Source organism: Mustela lutreola, chromosome 9, assembly GCF_030435805.1.
Source record: "Mustela lutreola isolate mMusLut2 chromosome 9, mMusLut2.pri, whole genome shotgun sequence".
NCBI classification, from domain to species: Eukaryota; Metazoa; Chordata; class Mammalia; order Carnivora; family Mustelidae; genus Mustela; species Mustela lutreola.
The window spans coordinates 127,433,501-127,453,601 of NC_081298.1; the positions used below are offsets into that span (position 1 = coordinate 127,433,501).

General features: G+C 37.8%; 1 protein-coding gene across 5 annotated transcripts in view; it reads right to left on the reverse strand.

The window, feature by feature from the left end:
* The window catches only part of NCOA1 (nuclear receptor coactivator 1), a 237,361-nt gene that overhangs the window by 132,975 nt on the left and 84,285 nt on the right, over positions 1 to 20,101 (reverse strand). The window contains exon 3 of one of the 5 annotated variants that reach the window (XM_059132486.1): positions 6,059 to 6,241. The exons of the other annotated variants lie outside the window; for them this stretch is intronic. The gene's annotated coding sequence lies outside the window, so the exon portion shown is untranslated. The remainder of the gene's footprint in view (positions 1 to 6,058; positions 6,242 to 20,101) is intronic. 5 annotated transcript variants of the gene reach the window in all.

Here is a 20,101-nt window from a genome sequence, read left to right on the forward strand (position 1 = left end):
TAAATCCCTTAAAAGGAGCATTCTATGCCTCAGAGTGGAATGCTGGGAATAATAGAATACACTACAATATGTTTTACCTCATGGAGTAGCTACTAAGTCATGCAAGTACATCATGCACCGTATTCTACCTGCCCACTCTCGATTTCCACATCGCTATCAAAATTAACATCACTCTTTTAAGTGTCAGACTGCCAGTTTAGGCAAACTTAGTATATCCATCCTCTCTGTCTTTGTCTGTAACATGAAATCACAAAGTTCTACAGCAACCTCTATGAGACTTGGATTATCTTTCTATTTATAAATCTCTGTCCACGCTCTCATCTCCTGTGGTTGGGGGCTTAGAAACCACTCTAGTCCACTATATATGCAGGACAGTATCTGCAAGGAATGTTTTAATTAATCACCTCCCTCCTAATTAACTTTCAAGAAGTTGTTGTTGTTTTAGTTGTCTAGCTTAACAGATGTAAAATGTATACTCAAGGCCCTCTTTCAGTTTTCCCCCGCCTTTCCCTCCCAGAGACTCTCAAAGGCCTTTGGTATTGTACTTACTGAGATTATTCCCCAACTCCACATATGTATACATAGCATGTACACATTCTGCAAAATCAGATCAAAATGCATATTTTTGAAAAATATTTTCTTAAATCTATCCCATTCTGATCACTGATCCCCGAAAATTTCCTAACTTATACAGTATGTAGTATTTGTTCATATGCTTCAATTGTTTCCTATGTTGCACTTCAATAAGATTCTGATATGAAACAAGAAGGGATGAGGAGGGAGACAAAACCATAAGAGACTTTTAATCTCAGGAAACAAACTGAGGGTTGCTGGCGTGGTGAGAGGTGGAGGGAGGGACAGTGTAGCGGGATACGCACATTAGGGAGGGTATGTGCTATGGTGAGTGCTGTGAATTGTGTAAGACTGATGATTCACAGACCTGTACCCCTGAAGCAAATAATACATTATATGTTAATATAAAAAATAAAGTAAAACAAAAATAAGATTCTAATATATAAATACAGTCTTAGCCATAGCTACTCATGCATGTTTCTTTTTTAACTTACTAGTATTCTTTATACAAATTTCAATTTTTCCATAGCTGATTTCTTTATGAAAATGCTGAGGAATCTTTCCTCTTCTTTTTTATATTTTTATTTATTTATTTATTTATTTGAGGGAGAGAGAGTGAAAGAGTGTGAGAGAGTGAGGGGAGAGGCAGAGGGGGAAGCAGACTCCTTGCTGAGTAGGGAGCCCCGATGTGGGACTCCATCACAGGACTCTGGGATTGTGACCTGAGCTGAGCCACCCAGGTGCCCCTTAGAAATCTTTTTCCCACTGAAATTAATCACTTACTCGGTACCTATGACGGTTACTTTTACATGTCAACTTGGTGAAGCCACAGTACCCAGATACATGGTCAAACACCAATCCAGATGCTTATATGAAGGCTATTTTTTTTTAAGATGAATTAACTTCTTTTTTTTTTTTTTTTAAAGATTTTATTTATTTGTTTGAGAGAGAAACAATGAGACCAAGCATGAGTGTGGAGAAGGTCAGAGAGAGACGCAGACTCCCCGTGGAGCTGGGAGCCTGATGCGGGACTGGATCCTGGGATTCCGGCATCATGACCTGAGCTGAAGGCAGTCGCTTAACCAACTGAGCCACCCAGGTGCCCAACTTCCTTTTTTTTACTATGTGACAAGCTCTGTTTTTATTATACTTTTACTCATTTAAAAAAAATTTTATAGAACCTTTTATACACAGAAATAATACAATAAATCCCTTTATAACCATTACCCAACTTTAGCAATTACTAATGTTCTACCTACTATAGGCATGGAGAGAAAGAGTATTTTAAAGCCATCCCAGATATTCTATTTGTTTGACCCATAAAAACTTCAGTCTATAGAGAGTCCTCTTTTTTCTCATTCTTAAAATGGAACAATACCAATTATTATATCCAGTACAATTACAACTCCTTCCTATCATCTAATACCTACTCCATTTTAAATTTTTTCTGTTCGCCTAACAAAATCCATTTTTTTACAACTGGTTTGATCTAATCAGGATCTAAATGAAGTCCTCAGCATTGGGATATATGTCTCTTAAACTTCTTTCACTTTTTGCAATAGTTCTTCCTTCTTCCCTTGTAGACATTCTGACTCTGGATTTGGTTGAAGATAAATTAACATTTAAGTCAGGAGATTCTGAATAAAGCAGACTATTCTCCATAATATAGGTGGGCTTCATCCAATCAGTTGAAGACCTTAAGAGGAAAAAAGACTGAAGTTCCCCAAGGAAGAGGTAATTCTGCCTGTAGACATCTTCAGACTTGAGCTGCATCATCAACATTTTCCTGGGTGTACAGCCAGCCAGCCTGTTCTGCAGATTTCAGATTTGCCAGCCCCTACAATTATGTACACCAATTAAAATCAATCAATCAATCAATCAATCTCTCTGGAGACATATAGGCTCTGGAAAACCATTATAGAGTACCCCAGAGTTTAAAATCTTGTTTGGTGAGTATAGAAAACTCAAAGATAAGTCCCTCATGTCCCTCAATCAGTCCATTCATTTAAGAAATATATGAGTATCTGCTGTGTGCTACATTCTGAAGATTCAAAGTTGATCTAGAGCCTTGTCCTCAAGGACTTGGGAATAGGGGGAGTTTAGTTGAGGAAAGATACAATACAATAAATATGCAATAAATTAGAATGTAATAAATATAAGGTTATAAGCTCAGGATACTAATCATGGGAGCACAGAAAGGAGGGAGGGGCAGGACACAACTGAGGTTCCTGCATCAATTGAATCTTACTGCCTGTAATCAAAATACTTCATCATAAATTCACCCCTGAAAACCAATTACATACCTTACATGTTTAAATTTTAAAATAAATACATTTTAAAAGATATGGAATGATATATAGATACATAGAAATATAGATATAGAATATAGATATAGAATTTGTTTTGTTGAAAATAAACACAACAGAAATACGACATTGTTAGTATTTCATTGGAGTTTTTTTTTTTTTTTTTTTTTTAATAAGCTGAACTGAGTAAGGAATCTTAAAATAGGAGTCAGAATGTTGAAGAATCTTGTTCCAGTTTTAAAAGCCAAACTGATTAACTGGCACTGTAAAGATATGCACAAAATCTCACAGTTCATAAATCTTGAGCATACCGTGTAAAATGAATATTGTAAAATGGGATTAGTCTTTAATTCTTTGAAATGTAATTAGATATTAAATCATAAAGTCCTTACTTTGAAAGCCTCTTAAGCATATATGAAAAGTGATTACAATCATGTGTAATCTTAAATTCATTTGACTCTATGTTCATTTAAGAATACTTCAAATTAGAAAAAAAAAAGAATACTTCAAATTGGGCAACTGGGTGGCTCAGTCTGTTAAGTGTCTGCCTTCAGCTCAGGTCATGATCCTATGGTCCTGGGATCAAATCCCACAGTGAGCTCCCTGCTCAGCAATGAGTCTGCTTCTCCCTCTCTCCTTGTTTCTCCCCCCGCTCATGCTCCCTCTCTCTATCAAATAAATAAATAAAATATTTTTTAAAATAAAAAAAAATTAAAATAAATTTTAAAAAGATTACTTCAAATTAATTTGCTATAGCTTTAGCTACTTGTAACTATGCTACTAATATTACCAAATAATATAAAAATTCAGGTTCTATGTTCACAGTGAGAAATGTGACCACAAATTTAAACAATAAAAGATCATTAACTTAAGAACAATAGTTAAATCTCAATCAGATAGTGAAGAGTGATAAATAAAATGAAAATCTTGGGCGCCTGGGTGGCTCAGTGGGTTGAGCCGCTGCCTTCGGCTCAGGTCATGATCTCAGGGTCCTGGGATCGAGTCCCGCGTCGGGCTCTCTGCTCAGCAGGGAGCCTGTTTCCTCCTCTCTCTCTCTGCCTGCCTCTCTGCCTGCTTGTGATCTCTCTCTGTCAAATAAATAAATAAAATCTTTAAAAAAAAAAAAATAAAAAAAAAAAATAAAATAAAATGAAAATCTTGGATTTTTAGCTTTGGTCCTTATTTAAATAAGGCAATTTCTTTAATTCCCAGTAGTCTGAGAATTTGTAATATTTCATAACTCTGTCAACCTGCATACTAAAGACTATCATACAAAAACTCCTATCAGTATTATTATATGACATTTTCTTCTCTGGGTTTGTGACTGGAAAGAAAAACATCTTCCAGGGTACGTGGGTGGCATAGTAAATTAAGAGTCTGACTCTTGGTTTCAGCTCAGGTTGCAATCTCGGGGTCCAGAGACTGAGCCCCACGTAGGGCTGTGGGGTAAGCACAGAGCCTGCTTGAGATTCTCTCTCCCTTCCCTCTACCCCTCCCGCTCATGCTCTCTCTCTCTCTCTCTCTTAAAATAAATTAATCTTAAAAAAAAAAAGAAAACATTTTTCAACATTAAACTGCTGATAGATATTATTAAATTAACACAATCTCATTAATTTTCCACAATTACTCTTTATCAGCTGGTGAAACCTACATCCACATAGTAGGCACACAATAAATATTTGCTAACAGAATGAATGTAATGTGCCTAAATTCTATTCATCATGGACACTGCCAAAGGTATAATTTTTTTGTGAAGATTAAGAGATTCTCCTTTGAGACTACAGGGACCTCCATTTATCCATCCTCTAAGAAACTACATAAACTAGCATCACTCTAATACTTCATGAAACTACTGGAGCAAATTATTCAAGATTTCTACTGGGCTCACAAAAGCTTTCTATTCAAATACAAATACCTTGCTATCAATTTGAAGCTCCACACCCTCTGTGCTGAGGCTCGAAGGCTGAAAAGGCCTTAAGTTATCAATCAGGATACCACAAGAGCCCCACCGCCTTCTCTGCTAATCCTTGGGTAACTTCTGGGGGCTTCAAGTTGGTCACTCCAAAATTCTATGATTAAGTAATTCTAGGACGCAAAGCAAATTTACCTTCAATATTCCTTTGGAGAGTACAATGCTTCAGAAGTCCTATAAAAGTGGTTTTTAACCTTGTTTGGTTGATGGACAGCTTTGAGACTACAAAATGTGCGTTGGTGGTATAGTGGTGAGCATACCTGCCTTCCAAAATGCTACAGACACTAATCATCACAAAACAATTCCCACAAGGAAAAAAAAAATTTTAATAAAATATCAGTAGAGTTTAATGATCCTCTGAAGGGGTTCATGGAACTCACGTTAGACACTTGTGTCTTATAAATTTAAATAGAATTCAATAAACTGGAGACATGTTAATAAGTTTGAAAACAAAGCAGCACTTTGCACCTGGTTCTTTTTTATTAACAAATTAAATTTTAAATTTCAAACAACAGTAAGAGTAATCAATTATTTTTGTAACTATCAAGGCGAAACATGGTTTCAAAGAACTCCCAGCTACTAGCTTAGAACATTAAACTATGTTTGCAAATCAGAATTCCAGATAAGTGATATCCAAACCAATATGATTATATATCAGTCTCAATTCCAATGAACCAGGTGTAATTTATTACAGCATTGATTTAGGATTCCAAACTTAAACAAACATATGTTCCATTTGATTCTCTTTCTGTAGACACCCATTCGGACATAGGCCTTCAATAAAAATATAAAACTAAATATAAATATTGACTTGTTAAAATGGCTTTAATTTCTGAAAGATTACATAGCAATCGTATACTGTAAAAGTTGAACATAACTAATTTATAGTTAAGATTGGTTAAATTTGGGGCACCTGGGTGGCTCAGTGGGTTAAGTCCCCGCCTTCGGCTCAGGTCATGATCTCAGGATCCTGGGATGGAGCCCAGCCAGGGAGCCTGCTTTCCCCTCTCTCTGCCTGCCTCTCTGCCTACTTGTGATCTCTCTCTCTGTCAAATAAATACATGAAATCTTAAAAAAAAATTTTTTTTGTTAAATTTATTGAGCTATATCAATTTGTTCATTATACTACAAAAGAAAGGAAAGTTAAGGAAAAATTTTTAAACACTTTTCAATGTAAAAGGAAAGGAATTAGAGGGGCCTGACTTACCACATACAGGAAAAAAGGAGCAATTACACAACTCTGCAGAGATTCATTAAACATAGGCAAATAATGGTGTCGAGGTTTTTTTTAAATCATCCTCAGAATATGCCAAAAGCATGCGAATATCTGCTCTTTTAGTACGGTTTCCAACGTAGACCTTGTGTGAGCTTCTCTTAGGATTCTTCTCATCTAAAACGGGTCCCCAGAGAACCAGCAAGAAGAAATTCTATGATTATTTTCTGATGCAATAAAGGGAGAGGCTTTTTAAGGAAAATAATGACTCTGCCCCAATTGTGATGGGAATATCCCTATCAGGAATATAAAAATAAAATGGCTATAATTTCTGGTATATTTCTTTTGTCTTTTTAGATAAAGCATATCTTCTTAAGGGATCTTTTCATCAAGTCATGAAATCATAAATTAAGTCTTTTAAAAAATTTTTTATTTATTTGACGGTGATAGCACAAGTAGGAGGAGGAGCAGACAGAGAGGGAGAGGGAGAAGGAGACAAGCAGGGAGCCTAATGTGGGGCTCAATCCCAGGACCCTGAAATCATGACCTGAGCCGAAGGCAGTCACTTTACCAAATGAGCCACCCTGGAGCCCCATAAAGTCTTTTTATTACAAATTACAAAATATAGTTTATTCAGTTCACAAGTGAAAAACATTTAAACACATTTATGTAACCTACTTAGAACACAGATTCTGGATTCTCCAATGTTCCACTTATAAATTAAATTACTCGAGAACTGTAAATAGTGGCTGTGTCTACTTGAATAATTGCACATTTACCTGGAAATGAAGCAAATATCTAGAACTTAGTCTGTAATCATCCTTATAAGCCTAATTTACATTCTAGATTTTTACTTCTATCAAAGAATGATATACTTACTAAAAATTTGCAAAGATATCAATCAGCAGCAGAATTAAATAAGAATCTAGAATTAATGTTTCTCTCCTCTTCAGCTTTAGTTTTTTAAGTCCTCCTTAAAGATACACTGGGCAAGGTCTTACAGAGGAGGCTTCATGGGTGAATGCATGACAGCAGGAATTAGTCAAAACATCAGGTTTTTACCCCCTCAGATTTGCCACTAACCTGCTTTTGTGACATCTGGTATATAGGACAACTTCTCAGAAACTCAGTTTCTGCCATGTGTAAAACACGTATGTTAGAGCAGATGATCTTCAGGGCCACTTCCAATTAAGATACTTATGTAAATCTACATTTATATGAGTATACAAATGAATAACAAAATTAGAATAAGTCCATACAAGACTATGATCATAGGTATATATGTAGGAATAAAAAATAGCAAATAAGTATATTAAAAAAGAAAAGGGCCACAATATTCACACTTAAGGTTTCCTTTCAAAGTTTAGTTTGGGGCTAACGATTAAAAAGGGCCCAGAAAGTCACATTCATGCAAATCCCCCAAAACCTCTTTTCATGCTGCCACTATCCTAATATCCACAAATAGTATAACCTAATAGTGTGCTTTCCTCCCATTTTGACCATTCCCACATCGGGTCCAAGATGAATGGATACCTAGAGGGGTTGGTAAACTGCTCTGTGAAGAGCCAGTTAGTAAATATTTTAGGTTTTGCAGGCTATATGGTCTCCCTAGCAACTACTCAACTTGCCTTCAGAGTAGAAATGCAGCCACTGACAATACAAACTAATGAGTATGGTGGCTGTGTTCTAATAAAACTTTATTTACAAAAAACAGGCTGCAGGCCAGATTTAGCCCACTGGCTGTAGTTTGCCAACATCTGGTCTAGATCACATCAAGAAACCAGATGAACCAGCTATAAGTGAAGGTGACATAGTTTCAGAATAGAAAATCACTACAAAGAAAACAACTATGAGTCATTTTATAAGGTTTTTTTTTAAAGATTTTATTTATTTATTTGACAGAGAGAAATCACAAGTAGACAGAGAGGCAGGCAGAGAGAGAGAGAGTGAGGGAAGCAGGCTCCCTGCTGAGCAGAGAGCCCGATGCGGGACTCGATCCCAGGACCCTGAGATCATGACCTGAGCCGAAGGCAGCGGCTTAACCCACTGAGCCACCCAGGCACCCCAGAGTCATTTTAAAATTTTAAAGAATCCCTTCAGCTTAGTATTAGAGCATGATAGAGTAGCAACTACCTATGCAGGTATTAAATACTTATTAGATGCTTAATAAATAGAGATTTCCTCTCCCTTCTCAACAGTGTCATTCCTCAAGATAGTATTTGCTGCCTAGCCATCCTTCTAGAAATCACTTATGCTGGACCTTGGATAAAAGCTGGTCCTTGATTCTTCTAGATCCTGGCAAACATGCTCCTGGTACCATTGTATCAAGGTTTTAGCGCTCCTTCATTCCCTTTTCACCCCATTAACCTAAACCTGCAACTTCACAATCTTTTCCATCTGAGCCTTAAATCTCAGTATTACTAATTACTCACTATTGGGCCAGGGAAGGTGGTAAAGAAAAAGAGAACAGAAAGAAGAGGATAGAGAGAGGGTAGATTCTGGCAGAAGACAAGGGAGTGGTGGGATTACCTCTCTTTCGTGACTCTAAGAAGGAGCCAGGGGCTCCTGTTATTTTAAATAAAAATGTTGTCTACTCTAGTGAGAACAAAGAACATTTCACTTTATGCAAAGTGCTCCCTAATGAAAGAACTCAGTTCTAAGAGGGGGGCGGGTGGAGGAACCACAGTAAGCTTTATTCTTATGCTTTTATCTAGATCATTCTGCCTCCAGCTGTGAAACTGAGGTTTTTAAAGCTCTAAAGAGCCTCTACTAGTAACCATGGTTACTACTTCAAAACAGCACCAAAAAAAGTAGGAGGGGATAGCAATTTGAAGAGAAAAACAGTTTTCTTGATTTTCATCAAATGAAGCTATAATAACGAGAGACAGGCTGATGGCTGGGCAAGGGCCCCAAGACTCTCACCTCTCCACAGAGCTGCTGAGGTATTTGATCCCTCAGCCTTAAAGGTCTAGAACCTCAATGGGTCATTTTACCTTACCCAAGGGTGATCCCCAAAAGCCAACTTCATCATTTACAATGAATAATACTGTATAAACTCAACTGATATGCTTTTTTTTTTAAAGATTTATTTATTTATTTGACAGACAGAGATCACAAGTAGGCAGAGAGGCAGACAGAGAGAGAGGAGGAAGAAGGCTCCCCGCTGAGCAGAGAGCCCGATGTGGGGCTTGATCCCAGGACCCCGGGATCATGACCTGAGCCGAAAGCAGAGGCTTTAACCCACTGAGCCACCCAGGCGCCCCTCAACTGATATTCTTGAATTTGCCTTGCAGCAGAAGCTTACTTGGGAAAAAAAAGAGGGCAAGGTTGCTTAGAAGTATATGAATCCGAGCCCAAGAAGCTACCTATGGTTTTCATATAAAGCTGCCCAAGTAATGCTTCTCAATCTTTGCTAGTCAAAAGGCTTCCATCAAATGTTCCTCTTTTGAAATCCCTTAGCAACTTTCTCAGTTATTTAAGAATTCATTCATATACAATCCCACCCATGTTTCAGGCACTGTAAAAAATACTGGGTACATCACAATAAAGAAAATAGATACAACTCATGCCTTTGTGGGGTTTACAGTCTAATAGAGAAGTGAAACATTAGATACACGATGAAAAGTTGTGTTAACCGTGCTATGAAGGAAAAAAACCTAAAGCATTTTTACTAGGGTATCAAGAACAGCTTCTTTGATATATAAACATACTGAACGTTGACAGCTATTGATGCTGGGTAATGGACGCACAGGGATTCCTCATGCTCTCTACTTTCATATATGCTTAAAAGTCTCAAAATCGAAATTTAAAAATGCAAGATATAAGAGATCCGAAAGATAAGGAGGTAATAAACAGGTAAAAGCTGCCAGAGAAGAGTGTTCTCTGGGTCGAAGGAAGAAGATACACCTTAATCGAAAGAACCTGGGAGCCCGGCACACTACAGAGATTAAAGCCTCAACACCAGCTAAAGATCTTTCACATCCAAAGATACCTGGTGGCTCACGTGGTTAGGCATCAGCCTTCAGCTCAGGTCATGATCCTGGGGTCCTGGGATCAAGTCCCACATCAGGGCTCTCTCTGCTCCTTGGGGAGCCTGCTTCTCCCTCTGTCTCTCTTCCTCTTTCTCTCTCTCTCTCCCAGTCTCTCATGAAAAAAATACATAAAATCTTAAAAAAACAAACAAACAAAAAAAAAACCTTTCATATCCACAAGCTGCAGATGAAAAATATTCCAAATAGCAGTAATGGAAGGTACCTTTATTGAGCCTCCACTAAATGCCAGGCAGTGTGTTAAGAGTTAATGTGCTTTGTCTCATATGGGTCCTAGAACAATCCTTAAGAAGGGTACAATTATTCCTAGTTCGCAGAGGAGGACTCTGATGTACAAAAGATCAGGTAACGTGCCTACATCTGATTCCAGAAACTATGCTTTTCCTTAACTGCCCTCACAAAGTCTTCCTACCACATATCCAGATGCCACTGCTAGTTACTAAGTTTTACTCAAGAATTCTAAATTCTTGTTCCATCTCAACAATTAACTGAGATGATATTAAGATATTCCTAGCTGTTAAACTCTATCCTTTATGACTATATTACTAATTTTTTTTCCATGACAGTTTATACCTATCATATTTGGTAGAGCATATGGAATAATTTAGGCAATTAACTAAATCTGAACAACTCATTAATTAATCATTCTACAATCACTGGTCAGCTTTGTACCAGGTACTCTTCTAGGTATTAGAAATACAGTAGTAAATAAAACAGTTAAAAATCTCTATCTTTGTGGCACTTAGAACTTAGCAGGGCGGAGAGAGACAACACATAAAACAAAAAAGTAAACAATATAGTACATTAGGATATGGTAAGGGGGCACCAGGGTGGCACAGTCGGTTGGGTGTCCTACTCTGGGTTTTGGTTCTGGTAATGATCACAGGGTGGTGGGATTGACTGAGTCCCCATCAGGCTCCATGCTCAGAGTGGAATCTACTTGGAACTCTCTCTCTCTCTCTCTCTCTCTGCCCCTCCCCCATCTCTAAAATAAAATAAATATATATATTTTTTAAAGTATATGGAAAGTACTATGGAAGAAAATAAACCAAGGAAGGAGTTTGCTGACCCCCCCCCCACCTATTATGAGCAGGAATATATCAGTCACTAAGGCAAATCAAGTCAAACAGTACCTGAGTCCTTGCCCTTGAGCTGACCACACTCGAGTAAACATAAATATGAGGAATTCGAGAAAAGACCAATAAACAAGGTACTATGGAAACACATAGGATAGGGCCATAAGGCAGAAGGAACTGAACTACAAGCTGGATTCTGATCTTTGAAACATATACAAACACATACAACAACAAAAAAGAAAAAGAACCATAGAAAAAAGAATATGAGACCTATATTTTAAAGCCACATTCCAAAATTTCATAAAACCTTACTGATAAATATTTAAAGAAGATACAATAGAAATAGAGTCACAGACTATTTTCCTGTTTGGGAAAATTATTATGAAGACACAAAATGATCTAAAAATTACAGGTTTAATACAAATAAAATAAAAACAAAAATATTTTTCAGAAACATCATCATAAGAATCTATACTATAATTAAAAGGGTAAGAGGATAAATGTGTAAGAAAAAACAAAGAAATTTTTAAAGAAGAGTAATGAGGGCAGATATATACTAACGATTATGAAAACAGTTATTAAAATACTTTTCCCATTTGCATTTCCTTCTGCTGACTTCCCTACTATTCTATAATAGCATCCATGTGGTTGGAGAAATTTAGGAATATTAAAAGAAATAAATAGTTAATATTCACCAAAATTTTAAAAAGGATTTTACAATAAAAGCCTTGAAATTCTAGTTTTCCCAAAGGAAAAAAAAAAATTGACATTAGTATCTTCTAACCAAAACTGAAAGACTCAGATTATAGTTTTATCTTCATTATAGAGCAGATATTCCTTTGCTCATGATGGCTACAAGGTAAGGCGTGTTAGTTACCTAGGGTAGAAGGAGGATCAAACCTAAAGAAAGTGTGAATTAAGGCCTCAAATTCCTAATTCTGGCCAGAGGATTGTAGCATAAAAAATTGAGACAGAGACAGGAAAGTGAGTAGACCAATATTTCCACTGCTCTCTGCAGGCAGAGGCTGCAAAAGGAAAAAATGTTTGATGTAATAAAGAAATCGGGGAGTCAGAATGGCTTCTGCTCTCCTTCCTGTTGAGACTGTGCCAAGTGTCTGCCTTCCGGGAGCATCCCTCCACCACACATACCACTGAAGTCTCACCTCCCCTCTATACACACTCTGTACAAGCTGGAGATTACCATCAAAAATATGCAGAGAAGCATGATCAGATTGAGGAAGAGTATGAGATCAGTTCTGGAGTCTCCCTTTTCTATGCATCATGGAAGGCACTGGGAAATTCCGGAGGGCTCTGAAGTAGTACAGGAAAGGTAATTAAAGATGTTGGACAGTGAGTTTTCCGGAAGAGGTCACTGTGATTAGGAGCAAAGTAACGCCACAGCAGAGGCCTGGAAAAGAGACCACCTGTGTAGGGGGCCAACGCAAGCGCAAGCCGACCTCGGGTTATCTGTGATACCTGGGAAGGTGGCCAATGCATCCTGGGAACCAAGAGAACAGACCTCAAGTAACATCAGTTGAAAACTTCAGCCAGACATCTGAAGTACACCCAAGGATAGGTCTGGTAGCACCAAAGTAGTCATAATTACAGGGAACAGCACAACCACTGACACTGAAGGGGACACGAGAGTAACCAGGGGAGACAACACATGGACCACAGGTCCTTGACACCCTTCTACCACTACAAGGTCACACAAGTCATAGACATACAACCTGCAAGTCTAGATTCCACTGCAGGAAGGTACGAGATAAGAGACGATATCTGAATGACTCGTATCCAAACAGAGACTGAAATATCCAAAGAGATTAATTTAAATTACGGGATAAGACTGAGTTTACCAGACTGAAGTAAGACTGTTACTCTTCCTCTACTTACCCAGTGACCAACGCCCATCAAAATGAAAAAGATGAGTTATAAAGAAGCTACATTTTTCTTTGTACTCCTGAGTATGAGGAAGTAGCAATCCTGCTACAGATTTTATGATGTTTATTTTATGTGAGATTCAAAATACCTCTTGACACATTACACACCAACACCACTTTAAAACTAACAGTGGCGTTCTGGTTCAAGATGGCAGCCTGAGCCCATTTATCTACCTCTTCCCTGTCTTAAATACCTCATGTCAGGAGAGCCTGCAAGTGTAAGCAGACCACAGAACAGCTGAGTGAAAAACCACCAGAGATGACCAGTACAACTCTGATGGTTAGTAATGCTGGTCTAAAGTTTAAAGTCTTTGTCAGAGGACTAATAGTGTGAACTTTGAGATGGAGGTAATAGGCTATGGACAATCTCTATGGGCGGGGGTGGGGGGGCGGGGAACCACAACTCAGAATTAATCTGCATATAAATTCTTTCCCTATACCTGAAACTGAGACAGGGATAGGTCCCAGCTTGTTAGCCTTATCTCTGCAAGTGCCTGATAAAGAAAAAAGGAACTCCACCTCCCATTTGCCAGAGCAATAGAAAGCCAACCTGCAGAGTCCTGTGGTCAGTGATGATACTCAGTGAAGAAGATAATGCTTTGTAAAGGAGAATACTGACCTTTTTAGAATTACACCAATTACCAAGATGTTAACAGCATCAGAATCATGTAAAGGTTTAGGTGCCCCTCCCAGACTTACTGAATCAGAGTTTTTGAGGCCAGGAATTTGTATTTAAACTGGGTCCCCAAGGGACTATGATATATATTCAGGTTGATAACCACTGATTCATACCCTCATTTGAAAATACTGTAAAGAAGAACAGCTAAGACTTAGCAGCTATTTAATAAAAACTAAGAGAGGCACTAAGTTGAAAAGCAAGGGCACACTGACCCAAAGAAAGAAAGGTAACAAAGAGGAGTAAAATGTCCTTAATTTTGACTGCTCTCTTTAGAGAGATTCAAGAAGTGAATATATTCATAAAACAAGAAAAATCTGTTCATAAAATGCAGTAATCAAAGAATAAAAAAGAATTTTTAGAAAACAAAAACAAAAATTATTTTCAAGATGAAATAGCTTAACTTTCAGTGAAGGCCAAGAAAGAGTAAGCCCACCCACTACAGCAGTCTCTCCCACTGAATACAACTAAAAGCTCTGGAAACAAACTAAAACCAACCACCTCAAGACTCTGAAAAGCAAACAATGGCAGGAGCACTGAGGAGGGAAGTCAAAACTTAAACAAACAATAGATATGGTGGTGAGTTTACTCTTTTTTAAAAAGCCTTCATCTACCTCTTTGACACGAGGATGGGCAAAGTCCCAGAATTATGCCACAGGCACACACAGCAAAAACTCCAAGGGAAACCCCCTTTCTAGCTAGAGTAAAAGGGGCATCTGTGAGCTGGTAAGTGTATGTATGTTGGGTTGGGGGTAGTTCCCAGTTCCTTTTTTTTTTTATTCTCTCTCTCTCTGCCCTGAAGCCAGCCCAAATCACAAAGCTATAAATCAGAGACAGGACACCTAAAAGACTAAGAGAAAACCTGTCCATCTGTCCTAAGGAACGAGAAAAAGAAGCCAGGATACAATGAAGAGTATGGGGGAAATCCTCATGATGTATTTCTCTTTTTCCCTTACTACTTCAACCCAGGAGGGCCCCAAGGGGGTACAACTGTGTAACAATATAGGGGAAGCGCTAAGACTCAAAGAAGGAAACCTCAGCTTTCTAGTGAGAAGGCCAGGAAAAAACTCCTGGGAGCCAAAGAATATAAGGAAAGTCCCCAAAAGTACAGGGACAGAGAAGATTCCTGATTCCCCTAAGGTATGTACATATAGAAGCAGCATGAAGTATAGCGAAGGCTGGAGGGACTGAACAATGATCTAACCGACTGACCATAAAGATAAAAATACAGCGATACCAATTTTTCTCCAATATATCCTTAACTTGATCCAATTCTAATCAAAATCCTTCAAATCCTTATTAGAGGAACTCTGAATGCTTATTTCAAAACTTCTATCCATAAAAAGAAATCATGAAATTAAAGGCAAATAAAAAGGTAAAAGTGATGAGGGAGCAGGAGGCTGGCTGAGGACAAAGCAAAAGCTGGCGCCTTGCACCCCCTCTTCACCCTTTCCCCTCCATAAGTGTAGCATCCCTCAGGCAGCCCTGACTGCCATGAACAATAAGCAAATAGTTAACTTGCAGAGCTCACAATCCTGCTAGACAGGAGTCTCCCTTGGCTTACAAATGTCCTAAAACTTCATCAAAAGTATTTGCAAAAAATATGACAAATATTCTTAACATATTAAAAACTTACACACAATGATCTAAAAATCTGTAAGACTCAGAGATAAGTGGATAGAGGACTCTAAATACAAAGAAACAAATATCATCATGCATCTATCAATTCACCAAACACTAGCGACAGGCATACTCGTTTGTGGACAGTGAGGAAAAGGTGACAGGATCTTATTAGGCAGTAACTTGACATTAAGGAGCAAGAACCTTAGAAAATGTTGATGCTCTCTCAAATTACTACAAGTTAGGAGTGTCTTCAATTCTAGACAAACATTTGACAGCTGTGTGATACGAGGGAAGGCACACACCACTTTGAGCAGCATAAAATATGAACACAAACCACTAATGCTCAAAGTTGTTGTTGTGATATTTTAAAAAGTATCACAGCATGTAAAAATATCTTCAAAACTACAGAGCAGAGGGCTGAGGCCAAATCTGTGAACTCTAGGGGACTTTAGAAGATCCTTAAAACACCCTGATTGAACCTGTGTAAACGTTTGTGAAAAGGGACTGCATACAGCTTTAAGCAGACCCTCCAGTGGGTTCCTGATCCAAAAGAAAATTGAAAACCACTACAAGCAAAGATCAAAATCAAAGTGAAGATATTCTTCCCAGTGTCCAGCTTGATACCTGACACATTTTAGGCCTAAAATCAAGAATTCACTAAAAAAATCCAGGCTGTATTTAAGATGGTATTAAACTTAACTTTATTTATCTCTAAAGCCCTCAGAGTAGTATTTAGTGATTTCTTCGCATATTTTTTTAGATTTTATTTATTTATTCATTCATTCATTTTGAGAGAGAGTGTCGGGGGGTAGAAGGGGCAAAGGGAAGGAAGAAACCCTCAAGCAAACGTTGTGCTCAGTACGGAACCCAACACAGGGCTCATTCTCATGACCCTGAGATCATGACCTTAGCAGAAAACCAAGTGTAAGATGTTTAACTGACTGAGCCAAACTAGTGCCCTTATATCTTAGTGTGGTAATTCATTCTGATGTAGCTGTAAGAAGAACCTTAAGTTAGGAAAACATGACAGTCAGTTATATCTATGTGAATCAATCACATGAAAGTAATGCAAGCTACTTTAGAAAATGGGGCAGTAAATTAATATATTTTAAATGTAATAAGATAATTACGCATCTTAATTAACTTATTGAGAGATGCACAATTAATACATAAACCATACAGAGACATTTCTCCTGAAGCAAACAAATACTAGAGATTTTATGTATATTTTTTAATAAAATGGGATATAAAAAATTATAATTTTCTCTAAAATAACTAAGACTAAGAGATTAATTCTAAAACTTCCATTTCTAGATGATGAACCACTTTTATTAAAAAAAATTTTAAAGCCCTAAATGTAAGCCACAGTGATAAAATTCTACCCACTCAAGCATATGGCAAACAGACTAAAAGGGAATTTTAACTATAATGAAAACTAAACAATTAAGAATTAAAAGTACATGAAGATTTCCACTTCTGGGGAAGTAGAATAGATGCATTTTTTTCCCTATTCCTCTCACAAAAATAAAAGTCCTGTACATCATATGTAACAAACAAAGAACACTCTAAAGGTAGAGAGAGAGAAGACAGACCTGGTACAGACCTCAGGGTCCAAAGAAAATGACATAGGAGTAAGTTCTACAGGTTTTCTTTTGTGCCTTAAATATCTCATCTAGGAGTTAAAGAAGCTGGCAAACTGAAAATACCAATGGAAGCAGACTCCTCAAAACAAACAAATAAAACAAAATCCTGTTCTCCTTAGCAAAAGATCAGAAAAGGGACAGTTTAGACAAAAGCTGTTATACCCAGACAAACATCACAAAAAAAATTTTAAAAGCTGTGGACCCACCCCCAACCAACAAAGGTCAAGTGGGGACCCTAGACTTCCACCCTTGCCAAGCTGTAACAGGGAACCCCACGCTATCAACCATAGTCATGTCACAAAAAGCCAGCTGTGAGGCTTGGTATCAGCCAAGACCACATGAAGAACTTGGACATTCACCTGGCACCTAACAAGGTGCCCCTCTCCCTCCCTACAATAGGCTTGTATCAAAAGAGGCCTAGTGAAGTCATGCCTTTCACCACTGCCCAACAGAAACTAGGCCTCCCCATGGAGGCCATGTGGAAGGCAGTACTGAGGCACTCCTGACCCACCTAACCAGGGAAAAGTCAGGGGAAGCCAAAACTCCCATCCCTGACCAACAGTAATGACAAATTTCCTAACAAACTGAGAGTTAAAGGAGGCAGAATGAGCTACCTGGGCTTCTATCTGCAGCAGGCAGTAATGTCGCAGCAAAGCATGCCACTCCTCATGCTGGAGCCGTGCCAGAGGAAGCCATCTAAACCAGACTGTTTAGATAAAATCCAGAGTCTCAGAACATAATACTCAAAATGTCCAGGTATCAAATTAACATCATTCATCATACCAAGAACCAGGAATATCTCAAAATGAATACAAAAAGATGACCCACAGATGTCAATACCATGATGACGGAGATGTTAAGATAACTGAAAAGGGTTTTCAGCAGCAATCACAAAAATGTCTCAAGTTACACGCATGCCTAAAACAAACAATGAAAAAAATAGAAAGTCTCACCAAGGAAAGAAAAATATAAGGAAGAACCAAATGAAAATTTCAGAACAGTAAATACAGTAATTGATATAAAAGATTCCAAGATGAGGGGCGCCTGGGTAGCTCAGTGGGTTAAGCCTCTGCCTTCAGCTCAGGTCATGATCCCAGGGTCCTGGGACTGAGCCCCGCATCAGGCTCTCTGCTCAGCCGGGAGTCTGCTTCTCTTCCTCTCTGCCTGCCTCTCTGCCTGCTTGTGATCGCTGTCTGTCAAATAAATTAAAAAAAAAAAAATCTTAAAAAAGATCCAGGATGAATATGACAGAATGGAAAGGACAGAGGGAAGAATCACTGAACTGGAAGACAGAAAAAAAAAGAAAAAAAAAAAACCTACCCAATCTTAACAACAGGGAGAATATAATGAAAACAAATTAACAGAACATTGGGGACCTGTGGAATATAACAAAAGATTTATCTTTCATGTCATCAGACTCCCAAAAAGAAGAAAGAGGGCAGGGCTGAAAAGTACTCTTGAAAAGTAAAAGCTGATAACTTCTAAGCTTGGCCAAACACATAAATTTAGGAATTTAAGAAGCTAAGTGAATTCTGAATAGGATAAGCCCAAAGCAAACACAAACAAGACACATCACAGTTAAACTTCTGAAAACTAAAGACAAAGAGAATGTAATGAAAACTGTGAGAGAGAAAAAAATGATGCTTTACCTAAAAATGATGTTTTATAGGAAAAGACAATTCAAATGATAGATTTCTCATCTGAAACAAAGAAGAGATAAAGAAAGTGGCACAACATTTTTCACTGAAGTCCACACCTGATCATCTGTGTTTCTATATCTGTTTCTCTCTTGTTCATGACTCTTGGCACGCCTGGAATCTCGGGATTGAATGTCAGATATTGTGTAATAAAAACTGTAGAGGCTGTGAATGCTCCTCTTTCTCAAGAGAAGATTTTCTTTAGTTTCTGATTGGCAACAGGAGCCAATCCAATCAGCTAACTTGAAGCTAGTTTTCAAGCACATTAAGACCTTATCTATTTCCTCTAGTTCCCCCTTATTGCTAGGATATAGTTATTCACAGATCTCATCTGAAAGCCGAGGGCATTTACCAGGACTCCTCTATCTCTACAGTACCATTAGACTGCTGAAAATTCTGCTTAGCTTCTCAACCTCTTAGCAGCTGCTTTCTGCTCAATGTTTCTGCTTATTAGCTTGTGCTTACTAATCTGCAACAATTTCTAGAGGCAACATGGGTTAGACTTTTGGGCTCACTTCCCTATGCTTATATTCTCTTCATGGTCTTGGTCACTCAAGTTACAGATGTCTTGGTAACCCTGAACTCCAACTCTCTCCACCCATGTTAAGACTGCCAAAAGCGCTCCTTAATTTCAGTTTCTTAGCAACCACTATATGTTCAGCTTTCCTGTCTCACCGTGGGGTCATCTACAAAATAGTGAAAACCCCTCTAGAGATAATTTATGTTCTTTTTCCCATTGATAAAATTCAAAATCCTAAAATAACAATCCTTAGCAAGTTCAGAACAAAAGAAAAACTTCCCTAGCTTTGTTAAAGTTAGTTACAATAACAACAAAACAATCCCCCACTTTGTTAAAACCTATTAGAAACCAACTGTAAACATTATACTTAGGAATAAAATAATAGATGTATTCTCATGGATGCTAAGAACAAGATAATGAGGGAAATCACATGTACTATTCAACACAGTATTATAAGACTTAGCTAATGCAATAAATCAAGAAAAAGAAAACAAAATATATTCATTCTGGAAAGGAAAAGACTCCAAAAACACTGTTATCTGCATAAACTACGAATACCTACCCTTATAAAATTTAAAGAGAATAGGGTGAATCACTACTGGAATTCATGACAGTGCTCAACATGATGTCAAAAAATAAAAGATGGATCCCTGGCGTTGCAGAAATTACATTCTAGGTCTGGGGAGAGGGTAAAGGAAACAGGTAACAACAACAAACAAAATAAATAATCAACTCTGTTACAAAGTGATAAATGCTATGAAAATGTAATATAAAGTAGGATACGGGGAAATCAGAACTGGAACAGGTAGACTA